General features: G+C 41.4%; 1 protein-coding gene across 6 annotated transcripts in view; it reads left to right on the forward strand.

The window, feature by feature from the left end:
* LOC126871786 (uncharacterized) overlaps positions 1-17,609 on the forward strand; it is a 585,120-nt gene that overhangs the window by 157,938 nt on the left and 409,573 nt on the right. The window contains exon 1 of one of the 6 annotated variants that reach the window (XM_050630995.1): positions 3,501-3,637. The exons of the other annotated variants lie outside the window; for them this stretch is intronic. The gene's annotated coding sequence lies outside the window, so the exon portion shown is untranslated. Of the gene's footprint in view, positions 1-3,500; positions 3,638-17,609 lie in introns of those variants that run through there. 6 annotated transcript variants of the gene reach the window in all.

The raw sequence follows: 17,609 nt of genomic DNA on the forward strand, positions 1-17,609 counted from the left end.
CAAGGTGATCATCCTGGTATGAAGTGAAATTTTAAGATCATTGAATAGAGCGGTTGGTAGAATGGATGTTCATACAAATTTATATTTTTAGCGATACTAAGCAAAAAGGTAGAAATTGATTAGAGGTATAATTTATTTTTCAAATGTTGTACCATTTATTTTATCTTTTATATTTCATACATTTTTCCAATTATGTTACCAAATGTGTTAGAATTATCGTCTACTGTTTTATAATCCATATCCATAGTCTAACGTCTCGTTCCATTTGGTACGAAAGCATATTTGCACGAGCTGATGCGAAGTATAATTGTAAGGGGTGAGATTGAAGCGACGAAGGAAGTTTTGTAAATATAAATTTTAGATCGAACGTAATGTCGTAGACTGTGCCTGAACATATAGCAGAACATTTTTACGCATGTTTTATTGACAAGTAGTAGATGAAATGTCTGCTTTTTTCAACATTTCTGTATCATAACATATTCAATTGCTTTAATGGATTATGTTTCATTCATGCTACTTTTTAAATATCTGGTTTATAGATCGTGGTCTGTTCAGAGAGCCTGCATAAAATCGATAATAACTGTAGCTTAAAAGTTACAGGCCGTGCCATTTAGTTTCCAATATTTCCAACGAAGATTCCACGTATAAATATTTGAATGATACTAAACTATGTCGGACACGTCTGAAAAGGATTAAGAATCTTGTAACTCAAACCTTCACACGAGCGCTTAGCACATACTTGAATCTTAACGCATACAACGAGGATCAAAGTTTTCTTCCTAAGAAGATTATTTTACTGAAATAAAATGGCATGAAATTAAAATAACGTCGTAACATTAATTTGAGATAAAGTAGTCTTAGATACGCGTATTTAATTACTAAAATGCTTAAACAAAGCTCACGTTAATAAAGATAATCAAGAATAAAGTCACAATTGCTTATTGTATTTGTAATTGCATCCTGTTTAAAATAAATAAGCGATTAGATACTTTTAGCAATATTATATCTTCGAATAATACTTCCTGTACTTACAACTATACCAAATACATCCTATGCGTCACACTAATACAATTTTTTGAGAAACCATTACCATTTTCAATTACACCATCTTTCGCGAACGAGGATCTCGGTAAAGAAGCAATGGAACAGGATTTTTTCCCAAAACGGGGTAAGTACAAAAAAACGTAGATAATATAAAGAATTTTATAAATTTCGAAACTTCACTGATTACATGTAACAACTTATTTTGACACTTAAAAATATCCATATTTCCCTAGGCTTTATTTTAACCCTCGCTGTCTGCGAAGTAAAAAATTTCTCCCTTGTCCTCCTACCTTCCTCGTTCATTCACCACCAACATCGATATCCATCACACCGCATCTTCCAAGCAATTTAAAAATCCACCACTACGTTGAAACTGTCGCCTGAAACCACCCCAAACAAACCGAGTCACCCTCTCATCTCTCCATTCATCCAAAAGCGTTCCGCTTGGTGGTCGCGTGATGCACGTTGGCGGAAAAATTTCGATCGTGAACGAGAAGGATCCGGCGGTTCCAGCGGCGCGCAGTCGGTGTCAGCGCGTACGCGCCGTTCTCCTCGGTAGTACGCGTCGCCGCGCGCGTAGTACGGTCCGGAGCGGAGAGCAGCAGCGTGTGCTGGCGGTTGAATATAGCGTCGTGGATGGGTCGATAACGCGCAACTCTCTCGCTCATCGCGGAGTCGCCGATGCCACGCTGTAGCGCTCCTAAGCCGAGCTTTCCTCTCATTCCGTCGTAAGCCCGCACTCTGGCACATCCATCCACCGCCGCCACCTGCACCAACCAGACCGACCGACCGGCCGACCTCCGCTACCATATCGCACCGCCGAACCACCACCATTACCCCCGCTATTATCGCTACCACCGGCGCGTGATATTCGGTCTGCCAGCGGCACCATCAGCAACACGGCCACCAGCAACCCGCCGGTTGTCATCTCTCGCGACCCGCGTCATTCGCGGCCCGAAACGTCGTCAGCTAGTGGTGCGAAAAGTAGCCGGCGAGGACATCGGTGCCCGTTTCAGTGATGTCGTCGAAAGTGATCTTGTTGATGTGAACATCCGGATAAGATCGATGATTCGTTCGATCAAAGTGTGACTGCGTGTGACGTTACTCTATCTGTTCGAGTTGCCGATGAAAGAAAGCTAATGCGTTAGTTTAGGTGTTGGTGAAAGGAGTTTGACGAGGTTTCTGGTAGTCAAGGTCAGTCTGGCGTGGATCATCGCGCTTTTCTTACAGTCGATGCGTGCCTCGTGCACGCGAGACGCCGCCAGGTGATTAACAGGTTGTTGTCGCAGAGCCCCTTTGTTGTCGCGCGTCACAGGCCAAGCATACTTTCGTCTCGTGTCTCCGTGATCGGCCTTCGAATTCCGCGAGCTTCGCGAATTTCAGTGTGCACGCGAATAGAGATCCTATTTGTACGTGGTGTTAGTCGGTCAACCGAGGATAGACATAGAGAGAACGGATCGATGGAAGGTGACGAGTGATCGATCGGTGATGCGTGAATCGAGCAGTGATCTCGTGGGTGTCGACGAACGAATCGGGCAGCCGTGTTCGCGTATATCGAAGCATTTCGAGGCGTCGTTGCTGACAGATTGATCGAAGAAGATGAGGAGTCTGCGAGAGCAACGGTGTGCTCGCGGACGAGCGGAACAGCGCACAGTGAAAGTGATTGCTAGTCGATCGACGCGATGTCAGTGATTCCGCGATCGATCCCCAAACCGATCGATCCCTCTCTGATCCGTCACGTGCGATTCATTCGAGCGAGATAGAGATTCGAGGGTTCGAGACTGAAGCTGGATAGATCGGTGCACGCGAGTGCTAGTCCACAGTGTCGTGATGTATCAGTGGTGACCAGTCGCAGCATTCACTGTTGTGTCTTTTTACGATGCTATGGTGTTCGATTCGCAGCGAAACGACGGCTGCCAGTCCAAGCGACTGGCTTCGGACATCCACTCGAAACTGATCTTAACCAAATCTTCGAGTGTTAAGTATGGCACAGGGTGTAATTTGCGATTCGACGCGTGGCTAGACTCGAGCAGAAGAGGTTCGATCGTGTACAGAGTGTGAGAAGGTTGTAAACGCGCGACCATCGTCGTCGAACAGCTTCCGAGTATTACGAAGTGGCATTTTTACGCCACCGATAAAATTCAAATTCCTAAGTTGGAAATCGAATCTCGATTCCTTCGACCTGGCAAAGATCTCCGCTATAACCGTGTTCCACCGAATGTCCCAGCCAGTGTACGCGTACGGTCGATGGTCGAGCGTCGGTTTTACGAGTGCTCGGGAACGTTAATGTCCGTGGTCGGACGGCAATTAAAGACGCCGCTGCGTCCGTCAGCTGCGTGTGCCGTTGCTGGTCCAACAGATGTTTCCCCGCCTGGAAGATTTCGGTGCTACGAGCGTGTTGTTGCTACGAGCGGATCGTGCGAGCGCCGTGAGCGCACCGCTCATCCGCTAAAGATAACGAGTGTCATTTGCAAGCCGGCTGATCGTGCGATCATTGTCGTCCCGTAGTTTGTGGCGCAGTTAAATCACCAAGCCGCGAAACATTAGTGCCCCACGAGAAAATGAGGAGATCCTGTTCGTTCTTCATCTCAAGGTAGGACGTCTTCTTCTTTTCATAGCGTTACTTTTATCCCTCCATTTTTTATCCTCGTCAGCCCTTATCTTTTTTTCTCCTCTGTTCGTTCATCACGATGCAAACGAGAAACTTTCTTTCTTCCTTCCATCCATTCCCTTCCCATGTTAGTTCCGTGAGTTCGTTTTACACCAGGATGGCCCCAAATGATAAATTTCTCCCTTTGGGCGCCAACCTATTTGCCACGTACGTGGTCCCTCGCGTGAATTTTAATGGCACCCCCTCGCATTACGAGGATAATCTAACGCGTCGGTGCTGGACCTACGCGAGAAAGAATCCCACTGGATGTCTCTTGAAAAGCTTAAAAGATACGTGATCGTTCAGGAATTCACGTTGACGGTGGGTAGATTTTTATTGGGCTTTAAGCGGCTGTTTATTGTCAGCCCGGAGATCGTCGCGCCGGTAACTACGAGTTTATCGCTTTTGTCAATTTTTCAGGGCGCGATCTCTGCGCTCGCCTCTTGTCACGGTGGTTATGTAACGCGTTCTCTGTATTTTCTCTCTCTCTCTTTTTTTTTGTTTTTTAAAGAGCGTAGTTTTTTTTAGAGACAGTATTTGTTTTTTTAGATCCAGTAAATGGGATTGTATGTTCCAAGAGAAACAGAGAATGAATTATAAACGACAACCGAGTTAGCGATAGATACGTTAAAAACGGCCATGAAAGGATATTAATTCCGATGGATATAATATTCTTTTTATGGCGCAGACCGGTGATTTATCGTGTTATTATGATAATTTGCTTGCGACGAAGCAAACGTTGATCGTGAGAAGTTTAATACGTACTCCTTCCTGCTGAACAACTTATCAAGTGGTTATTATTAAGCGAAAATGTTTTCATTTTCGAAGGATTTCGCAGAAAAATCGGCGAGTACAGTTTCCCAAAGTTTAATAGCTTGCAGTTCACTGAAGATTGTCGAAGGTCGTATGCAAACGAAATTGTCGAGATGGTCGTATTCAAATTCCTAAAGTGACAGAGTTTCAATTTTTGTGTAAAAGATGAAAATTCTTTACAGACACCAATGGACTCTCGTAATTTTGTTATTGTCTAAGACTAAACAGAGTAGAAAACGATAGATCGTGAACATAAAGTAAGTTTAATGGAAGGTTCTAAGCAGAAGTTTTAAATATCATTCTCTATGACTTATGGATAGTAGTGCACATGTTGTCCTACATTACTAAAAAACCATCACCTACCAGCGGTTCCAAATTTAACGGGTGAATAATAAAAATAAAACGTTCTTTCAACACGCTTTCACAAAGAGGAATGCTAAAATACCTGTCACGGAAAATCAATTTACGAGGGCGAACGCGTCCAGACAACAGCCCAATTCATCTTGACACCCACGTATCGCGAGGAACGCGTATTTTTTTCCAAGGCACGAATCCTGTCCGTCAAAGAAGCTAAATGTCCACTTCGGTGGCGCGCGATGTGATTAATGCTCGACGTCGTTCCGTTTCGGATGGTTTTCTTACGCAACCCGTGGAATGCGGACACCGCGAAATGTAATGTCCACGAACTACGGACGGAATTTCTTCTCGTCCTGTAATTAGCTGGTACAACGAGCCCACTCGAAACGAAGTTCCGACAGCGCGCCGTGACGCTTGCAACGCTTTGTCCCCTTAACCGCGAAAAATGCCACCGAATTATCGCGTTTTCAGAATTATTTCTCATCTTATTTTTCCGTCAGTTTATTTTTCATCTCTCCTCCTTCTCGTTTTTCGTTTCATTGCGAACAGCTTGCTTTCTATTTCGAAGAGTTTGAAAGTGAATTATTGTGTTACGGAAGAGAAGGAGACGTAAAAATTTGTGGGTCACCGTGAGAGATATTTGAGAACTGTGACAAGTGTATGGGATAAAAATAACGCCGAGCTTCTGTTTTATTTCGAATCAATTTCATGCATCGTATAAATAACATTTTACCACATTTTTATTTCGAATCGTCTATTTGTATGTTTCAGCGGATTTACGTTTAATCATGTTATATTGTGATTAATGCAAGATTTCGCGTGGTTGTCTTTTAGTTTAGTTTCGACGTGTCGCCGCTGGAACCTGTGGAAACGATGTAGTTTTTTTTTTAGAGCGACTTGTCAAACGGAATATACAGAAGTTTGCACGGGGGGCAAAATAAAAATAAAATTGTTCAGAATTAGACGCGAACGTGAAACGTTACCTGTAGTAGATCTAAAACCGTGGACTTATAACAACGTTTTAATTTTCTTCACTACCTTCACTAACCTTCGTTTAATTTAATCCCAACTTAATTTATCTCTCGGTGTCAAAAGGTCGATATAATGGAAAGATAAATAGTTAAATGCAAATGCCTTCTTGAAAATAATACGCTTAAGCATAAGCTTCTCCTTTCACTCACAAATAATAAAACGACGTGTAATAAGACTATGCTATCTCCTAACTTCTACGTGTCAAATAGATACAGCAGATGGATAAGTGGTCGAACATGAACTTCAAAATGACAAACTGTATCTTTCAGACGACCGTTCTACGCGGTAAAACACCACAACGCCCGAATCTCTGATCCAACTTCCATTTAACAAGAAGCATCCACCTCAATTAACAAAACAAAACGAAATAAAAAATCACACAACTATAGGTATCCTCCAGTCACATAACGCCACGAAACAAAGGAACCAGGAAGCTGGAAACTCGGATCCCCGGTAAACGATCCAACTTTTATCGCCGCCGTTTTTTTATTATTATTATTATTTTTTTTTTTAACCGAAACGAAGAAGATGCTGTTTGCGTTTACTCGACTCGGCCTTTACGACCTACATTTTCGTTGGAAGAGCGTGCAGGGTGCGCACAGGGGTGCGTCAAGGAAAACGAGGCAAAATCTGTAACGTTCCGGCCGTGGGTAGAAATTTCACGAAGGCCGCCGGTAATTTCATCGGCGAGTGACGAAAACGTTGCACGGTTCGACCTAGCCCGGTGATATTTCGCTTGGAAACGATCGTTCGGATACGGATGGACACTGAGAAAACAACGGCGACGGCCAGTGGCCACTTTGAAAGCGGATGCAGGCGCACGCAACGCGCAGTGACAACCGATGCTTTGGTTACTTTAAACAAACGCGATCAAAGAAACAGGTGCCACGTCTAGAACGTGTCGACGACGATGTTTCTTCGTTACGAGCGTTTCGTTTCCTACTGGCCTGAAAAGCTTCTTCGCGGAACTGGCCGAACAAGCAAAACGGCCATTCTCCCTTGTGATATTTTCGAATGATTCGGAGTATACCGAGAGACTTCGTAGGCGTTTATTTAAAGTGTAGACACGGCCTTTAGGTTTCGTTTCTTTATTAATCGAAGGATATTTGTTTTTCCAGCGTTAGATCGGTGTTAGATTTTGCATTTTTTAACCAAGTGTTCGATTTTTTTATCAAGAAATTTTTACTAACGTTACTGTTGCCATTAGCGTAGAGGTTGCTTCGGTTATTTGAATAATGTTTTGCTATCAACTACCGTAAAAAATATATTACAGCGTTAGAAAAGCTTCTTTAAGTTGCGTATCACGTTTTTCCATTAAACGATATTATTCGATTTTAGATCTGTCAATAGTACGCGTTTACGTTACGCGAAGAGTATGATATATTACGCGAAGCAAAATTTTCTGAAATAAAAATACCTGATATTAAGAGGAATATATAAAATGTTTTGGTAAGTCCATTCCACGTTATTTTCTAAAATGACTATAGTAAACATCGATGATATCGTAGGATGCTGTACCAATGGTAACTGTACACTAGTCCATGTTCAAAATCAATTGACCGCTCAAGGCCACTACTCCCACTACAAATGACGTCACAAGTGACCCTTTCCTGAATACACTGAATATTCTGGATATACTAACTGAACTTCAATATGATAGAACTCATCCAAAAACGTCTACCTCCAAATTTACATACATTTTCTGTCTGAAGCGGAAGTCCAACGATATTAGCCTAACATTGTTAGGTCATGTCACAAGTGACGTGAATATTTTTCTACTTTTATTATTATTTTAAACAATAGTTTTTTATTCGCCTGCAGAGTCTCCGTTTTTTTTTTTTAATCAATTTTCCCATTTCATTGTCAAGTTTTTCAAATATTTGTATTCCTTATGGGATAAATTTCTAGAACAATATCAAATATGAGGGGAAAAAAGGTATAAGATAGGATAACGACGAAATCAATCAGAAATATTATTTAACCTGTTAACCGGAGAAAAAAATTGGATTGCCAATATAAAGGAAAGTTGATTTATTTATGAATACCTTAATTTTTATACATTCCTTTATCGAACTTTATGAAAGACAAATTAATATAATATTTATATTCGAGGACTGGGAGGAACATTTTTCAACTTTTATAGTCGATGTATTTTACGTTATCAGAAGTGTCTGTTTCTTTTTCGAATTTAATATACACTTTCGTCACCCTGTAGAAAACTCCAAAAATATTGATTTTCATAACATCAGCTGTGGTCTACTGTTTCTCTACAATATTTCATGGATATATCGTCTATTTTTAAAGGACCTGTTTCTCTTTTCAATATTACCAAACTATATATATTATATTAAAAAATTCTCCCACAGACGTGAAATGGTGAAACTTCTAATATTTTCACTTTTCCATCTTTATTTTTAAGGAACCAGACGGATTTAATCAAAATTTAACAATTTTTAACCTCGATATTAATTTCTCGATCGTATCAACGTTTCTTAATCGTGCAACCAATAAAAAAAACTGTTAATATTTACGTAACAAGCTACCTAACGGATTACACACCCAACTTCTACAAAAGTATCCCTCGTTGTTTTATAGAATTTATCAAATCCTGTGTTTACTTAAGAAACAAACCATTTAATTAAGTAACAACGTCTACCCAATCAACAAATTGAAAATCACGCATCCTCTATAAAGTCAACTCCGTCATCTTCCTCGATCTTATCGATCTCTAAATCGATTAAACGCCTGATCAACTAACAAGCAACTTTACAAGATCCATACATCCCTATAGAACCATCTTTTGCTCCAAACTCTCGACTCATCTTTCGCAGAAAATAAGAAACAACGGATCGGCTATAAACGATCGACGATTCCAGGGACATTTTCGAAAATCCATGGGCCATCGGTGGCGTTGTAAATTGTCGCGGGTTCGACGACGCGTGTGGGTAGCACACGCTCAGCTGTGCCAACGCGAAAATCAACCAAACTCGGAACGTCATCGTGGAACGTCGGGCAATGGGAATTCGAACGCGTGCGCGAAACCATCGGCCTCGCCGCGCGGACGTATCGTGCGAGCCATTGAGCTTCGATTTTGCGTTTCTCTGTCGTGCGGCCAGATTTTCGTAATAACGTCACGTACACAACCGTCGACCACGTCGCCCGATGGATCAAAGGAGGAAGCTGGCTCCCAGCGATTCGTGCTTTTAATTTAGCTCACGAACCATTTGGCCCCCGGCTGCCGCCGCGAACGTGTCCGGGTTATCCTTATACAGAAATAACAAGGGACTTAAATTTTCCAGCCTAGTTTTTCGAACGTACTCTCATGTCCAGCGTTTCGGTCTGTTGTTGGCTTTGGCCAGGATGGTTTAATACCTTGTGTTGCTTTCGTTTCGAAGGATTGCATAGTATCGTTATTATCATTGTGTCGGGTTGATTGGAAAGCTCTGTCGCCAGATTTTCTTTCTATATTCATAACTTCATTTCAGGATTTTCATCAATTATGGATAGCTTAAATGTATGTACTATATCGACCACAAATTTTGAATCAATACGTATCCTGCGGATATTGAGAATTTAAAAAATGGGAATTTAGGATTCTCTTATGCCAAGTTACGAATGACATTATAATTATTTCTTTGGAATTAGTTAGAACGAATTATTTACGAATAATAATTCCAAATGTTTGATCGTTAGTATATGTTCCAAGTGCGAGAACATAGAAGACAATATTGGTGGAGGAATTACGTGTTGTTCAAAATTCATTTAAATTACTCTACCACAAATGTATCTAATATAATATAATATAAACTTTGCAATTCCTACTCTTGTCGAATAAAGCAATGGGAGAGAATATATAAAAAGTTGATAGGCTCGTACCAATGTTTTATAAATGGCAACCTGACGCTTGCTCTTTAAATTGCTTGTTTAAAGTGCAATATCTTTGTCCACTTACGGCCAATTTTATTACCATATAATTATTTAGCAATAACTGTTGAGAAAAGCAAAATGTTAACTTAACAAGTGCGCAGAAACTTTCGTAGCCCAAGGGTTACCGAAGGAATGTTTTGCGATGAATAAACCGCCGAAAGAGGAGCCAAGTAGTAGAACGAATATAACCAAAAGCGCTCTGAAATTAAACGAAAGAATATTCGAAAGTACATTTTCGGATATTTTATATACTCACAAGAATCAGATGGAAACTAATAGAAATACCTGAATACCTGAACGTTTGCATAGTTTCTCTTAACTAGTGCGTCATATTTTACGGCCATTTTTTCTACCACCTTTTGCTTTCTTTCTCATAACCGCGCCAGAATCGAATATGGAAGATACGAATCGCGCGATTCTCGTTTCGCTGAGTTGCAGCTGCAGCAACCATGCCCGTATTTTTGCCTCCATATTTCTGATAATATCGACGCTTCAATCAAGCAGATATAACCCTCATGCGATAGATAGTTTTTGGTTTGCAAGGGCAGTATCTTTTGACACAACTAAATTAGTTTCGTTTATTTCAATTACTTGCATCGTGTTCCTGGTATGCGATACGAATAAGAATGCATCGTGAAGAAACTAAAATGTAACTGAGACACCGTCATCTAAATGGGATATATAAATTGGAAAAGTTACGATGATTTGCTGCGAAGCAAAGGTACCATTGTAAAAATATAGAAAATACAGCACAGGTACAATGAAGAAAGCGATTTGAAATGTTTGAAAAGAACGGAAGAAGAATTAGAAACAGGGATCAGTGATTCGATTAAATTATCACTGGACTGCGGATATTTGTGCGAATTTATATTTTTATAAAGGTGCGCAAAGGAATAAAACCAGAGTATACTTCATATAGTTTGTCTTCCGCGTATATTCTGCAATAAAATCTAATTTAACCTGCAATCTCTAATAACGATCACGTGATTTCGAGTGTAAAGTCGAGCTACCTTGGTCTCGAGGTCGCTCGATCGTCGAGATACCGATCGAATGGAGCGTTTCCCATCTTCTATCGTCGCGTTGCACTCGGTTCGCAGCTGCTGCTGCGTGACAAGAACGGACAGAGTTAATCGAGAGGCTCCGTTACGCAAATACGCCCGCGACGGACTATGTTTAGTCGGTTTCGAACGGCACCGATTAGAATCGTATTTTCGTGCTGGAACGTGGACGTGGCCGGTACTTTTGAAATATATCGTCCGACGTTGAAGAATGCTGTCCGCCACGCGGTGACTCGACTCGATTGTTCAACGCTGTTCGTCAACTTAATAGCTGGTGACTCGGCTGGGTCGAGACTTGGTCGATCGCGATAATGTCGGTGGAAAGCGATACCAAGGAAGCGATAACGCTTACGGGCGAGAATAAGGAAACGAAAGAAATGTTCAAGTCTCAATCCGGATATGAAGTTTTTCTTCGTGTGTCGCGTGAATGACGACGAAGAATCAAGTAACCCGTTCTTCCAATAGAGATTACTTTCCATCATTTCATGTGCGGAAAGAAGCGAATGGAGAAGATTAAATAGAGCGAAAGACGACGAAGAAAATATGCAATGAAATAGCGTGAAATATTTACAAGCGTAAAGCGTAGGTAGAGAAATGTAAAATTCTTACTTCCGATATCATACTCTACGATCTTTCTTTTTTAACATACACGTCAAGGTTTTCTCTTTTCCTTACATCGATTTGTGCTAGTAATTCTTGAAACCCAAACAAAATTATTATAAACTTGTCTAAAAGTTAGAATAAATAGACGATACCTCCTCGATATATATCGCCAATTGCAAAGCAAAACCAAGGTATTGCTACGTCGTTCAAAAATGGCAATAAACGTATACTTTGAATTCGCACCAACCTAGAACAAAGCATCGGAAATATATCCCGAGAATTATAATAAATTTCCAGCCGAAGAATAGAATATCGTGAGAAACTTGCAATAAGGATAGATGTTCAAATTCTAGCTGAAAACCGTCGGTTCGTCAAAGGAAGCCTTTGCGCTTGGTTCGAAGTGGTTCGCGGGCAGCCCCCGGGCCGATTCTAATTATCAAAGTCGAGGAAAAATTACATAAACCGGGTCTTCTGTTCCTGCGGGATATCTGGAAAGTGACGTGATTAACCGAAATGAGCGTTCCTTCGTTCACCCTTCCGGCCGTTAGAGCCTCCTTTGAGAATCCGCCGGCTTCTTCGCCCCCGAAGAGGAGCGTGGCCGCGTCTCTTGACTTCCGGTGTTATCGTCGAGAAGTTCAGGGACAAAAAGGAGGGCGCGAGCGCGCGTTTAAAATTCCCGTCCTCTCGCGATTAAATTAAGAGGGTCTCCTCCTCATCGTCGACATTAATCTTCTTTTGTGACGCGTTCCTGGAAATCTTTCCAACGATCGTTACACCGTGTGTCTTAACGCGAGGCGTTCTCCTCCCGTGCGCGTCGTAAGCCCGTTACGTTCCAAGCGGAAACGCGAATCGAGTAAGCTTCTTAGCGAGAAATTACTCACCCAAAAATCTATCCAGACGATGGTAGATGATACGTAACAGCGATTTTTAAGCGCTTTAGTAGTGCAGTGTATTACGATTATTAGACCGCGAATGTTTATGCATTTATGGGAAATTCGAAATATACGGAATGTACGATTAATATACAAGATAATATAGAAAAATATCTCTTTCGATTTCTTAATGTTCGGAGATTTTTCAGATACAGAGGAGATTTTTTTTTTTGTGAAAGGGTGAATTCGATAAAAAACATGGCAAATTTTTATTAATGTTATTGTTACCAAATATATAGTTATTTCTGAACTGACAGTTGAATGATTTTGAGGGAACTTAGTTATTTTTGCGAAATATAAAATATGAATTACTATTGGAAATTCCATTTTGTTCCATCAAATTTTACTTTGAGTTATCAGGAATGGCGAAGCGTGGACAAGAGCTATCAAAAGCCAAGAGTACTGCCAGATAGCCCTCGTCCACCCTATTCACGTCTCAAGACCACTCTGCTTAAATTCGTGATGTGTCTGATAAGAAGTCAGAATGATAAATGAGCTTAAGCTACAGTTTCGCGAGCCCCGCTATATAGTATATGGTAGACAGCAACCCCTAACTTCGGAACGTCGCTTAGAGATCCTTGCTGAGTCTACAGTTTAACATACTTTTATTATACTGCCCTATGATTTATTAATTTTTCTGCATTTACATGAACTTATGCTCGTGAAAATTTATCATAATTTCCAAGCATTTTTATTATATCACATTAAAACACGCTATTTTCTTACGAAACTAGTATCGGTTTGTCCGAGAAGTTCCTAGCGAAATTTACGCAAAAGCTTCAACGTTACGTATCTCCGTAAAATCGAAATACGTCGAAGAATAAAGCAATGGCCAGACGAAGTCAACATTTCGCGCTAACAAACAGGTCGCGAGTACAAATGTCTTTGTACTGCGTATGGCAGCGTAAGGAAACATTTGCGTTGTTTGATAGGGGTTCGCGCTTTAATCACGTAATTGGTTGGTTTTCTCACGAGTCGACTTCTCCGACTTTCGAACGCCACCGAGATCAAGGAGGCTCGAACAACGACCAGAGCTATCCTAGCAAGGGAGGAAAGACGCCATGGAAACGGATAAGGTCGGTGTGGCGTTGTACGCGGCTGCATTATGGCGTAGCCTGCTTCTAATGGCATAACTCGTTGACGAGATTATAATCAGCTAGCAGACATTAAAGCTGCAAGGGCTCTGCTTCGCTTCTCGTGCTCCAACTTCTCTCATCGGCCTAAGAACTGCATCCAAGCTTTCGCGTACAATCACACGATCGTCCATACGTACATATAACCGTTGCAGCGCGTGTAATTGTGTATGCGCGTGTGTCTCGAGCAGAGATAACGGTCGTACGTCCGCAGTGACTTTGTGTATCGGCCACAGATCCTCCGAAAGCGAGGGTTTGCGCGGACTTTTCCTTAATCGCGTCAGCCCACTCGCCTTTGATCCGGGCTTACCCATAAACATCCTTTTATCGAGCCTTCGTTAGGAGGCATCGAGCGAAACTGCAGGGACGACGTTGTAGTCGCTGTACAAAGGACCGGTTGTAAAGTAAAAAATAAAAATTCAAGGGAGTAGAAGAGAGAATGTACGCACGTATATGTAGAAGAGGAGGGAGGAGAGGGGTTAAGCCGGATCGGTGGACGATGCTTCTACTCTTCGTCTCGCGTTTTGATTAAAAACTTTTTAAGGGCTGCGTTGCCTGGCGTGTTCAGCTAAATAGCTCGTTAATTCGGCCACCTCCGAACTTTGCTCGGCCTATCGAACGGTTAATCTGCGTTGCACGGGACGATGGGATTTCATCGATTAGCACGGGGTTGCCAGCTGGATGTTTACTCGATTGTAAGTTGAAAAGCGCGAGATTTGTGCGGTCTATTCGAATGCAATGATATTGTTATAATAGTGCAGGATATGATACACACTAGTTCGAACAGAATATTAATAGGTCAATCGTAACTTTGCCAATGGGATATATATTTGCATTTCGGTTGTCGTGCTTTGGTTAACGGATCAGATTGACCGAATTATGAAACAATTGCGTTATTTGGTAGATTATTAAGTCGGAAAAATTGCGACGATCCAGTTATTCCTCTAAGAGTATCACTTAATGGAAGAATTTTTTTCTAGAAAAATTTGTTCGCGAATGAATCAGTTTGTGATACGCGTTCATAGCAGATGGCAATGTACTGAGTAGCAAATTACACGTATTTTATTCGCCTGATTCGTTATTTCGAAACTCCATATCGGCTGAAGTTTCTTTGGGCTAGCGTTTCTCTAATATTCGATATCAAAATTAGATTAAATTTCAATATAAAATTGAATTCTACGTGATATCGTAAATTCAATTTCCTCTCCTTACGTAACTCGATTTCTAAATATACCATACCTATAAATCCAATTACGCTCGCAGCTCGAAAAAACTAATAACAATGTATCAAATCCCTTACGTTCTTTTAATCTATTTTCTCCTTTCAAACACAATCGATATACCACTATTCGTGCCTCGACAATTTATCCTCTTATTTCCTCATAAATCCAAAAACTATCAAGAAAACGCTACGAATCTCGAGTTGAAGCAAAATCGAAGAATTCCAGTCAACATACGACTCATCCCCCGAGAAGAAGACGTTTATCCAGTTCGTGGAAGGATTCTACAATTTACTGGCACTCGGTCGCCAGATACAAAAGTCGTTCGTAACAAGTCTTTCGATTATTCGAAGACGACCGTCGGCGTCGACGATCGAGATCCCTGGAATCTGATTCGCGAGTTTACGATTTTGTGCTACGAGTTAGCGCTGGCTCGGCTCGGGAAACGAGGAAGAGACGAGGAAGAAGTTGTAAACCCCGGGCTTGAGCGGCGCGATAAAAACTTTCGAGGGCAGTACAGCCACGCGGCCGTATTTCCGGCCCCTCGTCCGGCAACAACGAGCCTAGGCAACGGGAGGAGTAAAGGGAAAGAGAGCGATGGAGGCAGCTTCCAGCAGAGACAATGAAAAAGACGAACATATAACGGTGAAACTTTTTCGTTTGTAACGTCGTTGCGCCTCGCTTCCAGCGAATTGGACCGGTGCACGCGCTTACCTGTAATCTTCTCCTCCCTCAACCTGGAAAAGTCGTGTTGATTCCGGCTTTGTAATTTCCTAGCTGGATCCCAGATATCTCGGGCGCTCGATGCGGCGTACCCGTAGCGAGAGGGGCCGGAATTGATAAACGGTTGAAGGAATTGGAACGATTAATCGGCTATTCTTTGCTTCGTTTCATGGTTTTTTGCTGGTCGACGAAGAAATTGCTCGAATTTTGCAGGAAATTGGTTTAACGGGTGTCGGATGCGATCGTAACGATCCTGCTATTTGTTCGATGGTTTTGTTTTAGGCTGACGGTTAGCCACTTTTGTGAAATTGCCATCAGCGGAATAGACATTTGGAAATATTTTATTTCTGGAACAATGGATCAATCGTATGTTGCAATTCGTAAATACGATTCAATTTTAACTAAACAATTCTACATTTTGTACGTCTATATTTTGAAATACCGCAAGAAGGAGAATGCGGATCAAATAATAGATCGGTTGTAGTCGAAACGTTCGTTAAATTTCCAATTTTTCCATATTTTCATTCGTAATGTCTATCCGATTAAAGATAATTGAACGAAAATATTTGTACGCGCGATACAACTTTTTCCAACGATAAATTTCATTTTTTAAAACATGCGAAGCTTCGATAACAATACCTCAATAACAATAGCAATCAATCTTGCTCTTCTACCAGCGCACTGCGATGAACAATACGATCAACAGAATCGCCAGGTTTAAAAACGAAAAAAGAAAAACGATGAATTTTTCTTTACAGCCCTCCATAAATCTCGTTTACGTTCCGCGTTTTCCCCGGACATGAGAATGCATGCGATCATTCTACGAGGATTCGTTCCTCGCGCGTATTTATCTCAGCCTGAACGAATTTGGATCGTCATGGTGGTACACGGAGGAACGAATGGAGGGCGGGACGAAGCGAAGCAGATTTTTATGAAGCAGATAATGGCGTCTGCAATTTAAATCCCAGTCAGAAGAAGAAGAGAGAAAAGAAGTTATAAACTTCAGCTTAAGCCGCGATGTTTCCGACTGGCGGTTGAAAACGTTCGTAAAAATGGAGAACGCAATAAAAAATGACGCGCTCAGAGCGTTTCTCCGCGCGGTATCGCGACACGTCGGTCAAAGCGCGGCGAGAAATGGCTGTTTCGTCATTGACTTGCAGCGTGTAATTAGGTTTGGTTTAAGCTCTTTTTCTTTACTTGCTTTTTTTTTAAATTAATTTTATATAGAAAATAGATGTTTGCGATATTAACCGTTTTGCCGGTGTAAACTCGTGTTGTGGTTTTAGATATTATAGTTTGCTATAGATTAAGAACGAAATTGCTCTCATATTGGCGAACGTCTTTTTTTCATTTTCGGGTACAACATCGACATCGTTTAATTTTTTAATATCAGCAATGGAAACTCACGGAGTATTTAGTTTAGCGAGATTTTAAATATTTTCAACTTTTAACATCATATTTAATTTGTAACATAAATAGTATTTTTTGGATCCACTACGTTTTTTGCCGTAAGCCACGTTTCTTCTAATCGTGTGATTCCTCGTCACGAATGCATAATATTTGAGTACAATAATCGACCAAAATATTATAATTATTCGTGATAATCGAATATTATTAATTGAAACTCGTTTCAGAGCTAACAATATTTAACGCGTCAATGAGAACGCAAAAACCTATCCGTTTAATAAATCTGCCGAAATATAACACTCGTTGTTTCGTATCCAATTACTCGCTTTAAAACCACCCATAAATAAACGAAACAACTTGCCCTACTTTCGATTCCTCTACCCTCGCCTTGCTCTTGAATCTTCGACTCAACTCCCGGGTACAATGACCAACTTTTAAATTCCACCTAAAGGACCCACGCCACCGTAAAGAACATACGACCTAAGAAGTTCAACGGCAATAAATATAAGCCGAAGAAGGAAGGTCCCAGAGAACAAATCGCCACGATCTGTGACCTGTGACGATCGACGGGAAGATCAAACGTTCTCGGTCGCTTTCGCTCCAGAATGAACAAGTACACGCGCGCTACCCACCAGCAAACTTCAACCCTCCGAGCTGACGCAAGCGGTGTAATTACCGTGCACTCTGTTTCCACGATCCTGACCTCGCGA

The sequence above is a fragment of the Bombus huntii genome, chromosome 12, assembly GCF_024542735.1.
Source record: "Bombus huntii isolate Logan2020A chromosome 12, iyBomHunt1.1, whole genome shotgun sequence".
Lineage (NCBI taxonomy): Eukaryota > Metazoa > Arthropoda > Insecta > Hymenoptera > Apidae > Bombus > Bombus huntii.